This window comes from Morone saxatilis, unplaced genomic scaffold (genome assembly GCF_004916995.1).
Source record: "Morone saxatilis isolate NCDOM2014 unplaced genomic scaffold, NCSU_SB_2.0 Contig3, whole genome shotgun sequence".
Lineage (NCBI taxonomy): Eukaryota > Metazoa > Chordata > Actinopteri > Moronidae > Morone > Morone saxatilis.
In genome coordinates, this window is record NW_023339873.1 from 1425819 (window position 1) to 1428145 (window position 2327).

The following is a 2327-nucleotide window of genomic DNA, read 5'->3' on the forward strand; positions in this document are numbered from 1 at the left end:
ATATGCATCCAAATCTGGCTCTTTTTACCCAAACGTTCCTGTCACGGTAAGTTGACTTAACTTATTGTGTACATGTTGTTGCGTGTGAATAGATTTAGAGCCTGCAGGACACGGAATAAAACATCATCATTTGTTGGATCGTTGTTGGAGATAATGGGTATTGCCGATTAGGATTCGGTGATGTATATTAGGTGGTTCGGGAATCATGAATTTCTGGCGCACGAAATGTAACTGTTTTAGAAAAAAACAATTAAAAATAAGACTATTTTATACTATGCATATGCACTTGCCCACATTGGGTTTTTCGGAGTTATATTTGGATTTTTACTCTGCCAGCCATTAATAAAAAAAACTGATGTAAAAATGATCAATTATTAATAACTAAGACTGATTGTAAATCACCAAATTCTCTGGTTTACTACGAAACTCCTTGCAGTTATTACGTTTCAACATATGGTGTCGTTTTATTCGCGAGGGTTTATCAGCGTTGCTTCTGGTGGGCGTGTTATGACTATGCCATTCGATGAGATTGACATTAAGGTATCTCGTATAGAAGGAACCGCAGTGTACTGTACCTTCCCACCGGCCTTATGTAGGCGTCAGTTGTAGAAGAGGGCGAGGTGAGAGGGGGAATGGCGTGGGCCCGAGCATGGTCGGTGGTGGGACGGCTATGCTCGCTACTCCGGGGGGGGGGTGCTTGTAAAACATGTGCTCCACGGGGACCACAGGGGTGGTGGGGAAGCGCGGGCGGGCCCAGCCGCAACGAGCGTCCGTTGGGGCACGGACCCATTGCTACAGACCCAGACCCAGACGGAGGGACAGCGCGCCCGGCGCACGAACGCGGCCTGTACGAGCCACAGGAGGAAGGGGGAAGAAGGACCAGTGAGAATAGAACTCGGCCGCAGCGCCAGGCTCGGGTAGCGAAGGGGGAACAGGGGTAGAGAAGGAACCGGTGTGCTCGACAGAACTGCCGGGGCCCGGGATCGGCGCCCGGGCAGAGAGGCGGGCGGAGGGACGGCAGCGGCGTGCGCCGCGGTGGGACGCCACGGCCCGCACCGGGTCGGCGCTCCGCCGGCGGCCGCAGGCGGCGGCGCGGCGCCGTGCCGGGAGAGGGCGCGGCTCCCGCCCCGGGACATTCCTGACTCGATGGGGTCCGCGGGGTGGCGCTGGCCTGAGTGTGGTTTTATCACCCTTGCGGTCGTGCGTGCACGGCCGCCCCGGTCGCCGTGCGCGAGAAGGCGGAGCGGCGAGGGCTAGCGCTTGGTTGTAGATGGAAGTGGATTGCGTCGGGGGCATCATGGGTTTGGTGTGTGTTTTGGTTGTTTGTCTAATTCGGTGAGGGATGTGCGATTGGAGCCGGCGGCGAGTGGCGGCGCCGGCTCGCCAGGCGCGCGGGTCTCTGAAGTGAGCTGTCGTTTATTCTTGTTTTGTTGGTGTGGGGTTTTTTTTTCTTGTGTTTGTTTTTGGATTGTTTCTTGTTTTTAGTTGTGAGGCGGCTTAGGGACCAAAAGCAGCACCGACTGGCTGCCCGAATAACGTGTCCCGCGGTAACCCCGCAAAAGCGCTGAAAGCGGGCGACAAGGATGCGGGTCTTTGAAAAGAATTAAAAATGTCTTCTATCCACAGACGGTTACTTTTTTCTTCCATGTGTTTTGTACTCCGGGTTGTGGTGTCTGTCTCCCGCCGCACGGTTTTCTCTGAATATGTCTAAGTCGTTGTTGAGCATCCGACGCCTGGGGTACTAGTGCCCACCGACATCAATTCTATCTTTAGACACACTGTGAGCTGTCTGATGCTTTTTAAATACCCGTTGTTGGCATCATTGTTGGCAAGAATACCCCCTTGAGCCTGCCGTGGTAAAACTGTGGTCGCTAGATATTCACGATACTGGCTGGGAAAGTTGCTTTGTGTTTATTGTCTGAAACGACGAATGAGTGTTGTGCGGATTAAGGTAGCGTACCGGCGGAACCTGAAATCGTGTCGCGGTGGTTGTGTGTCCGTGTGAGGTTCCAGAGCGTTGTCGTGGTTCCCGTCATCCGGGTGGGGTTATTCTGAAGTGACAGGGATAGAAGGTAGCAGAGGTGCGGGGAAGCGTCGTCCGTGTGTCTGTTGCGCTTCAGCGGACGGATTTTTCCCCCACTCTTCGGTTCCTAGGTGTGCCAGGATTTTACTGTGTGTGGTTTTCTAACTTTGTAATCAGAGAATCGGAGAAAAGGACTTTGGTAATTAATTCCAAGGGGATAGTTTGTGTTAGTTTGTTGTTGTGTGTTAACAAACGATGGATATCAGTATTATTCAGTTAATTATCAGAGCTGTATATTGATGTT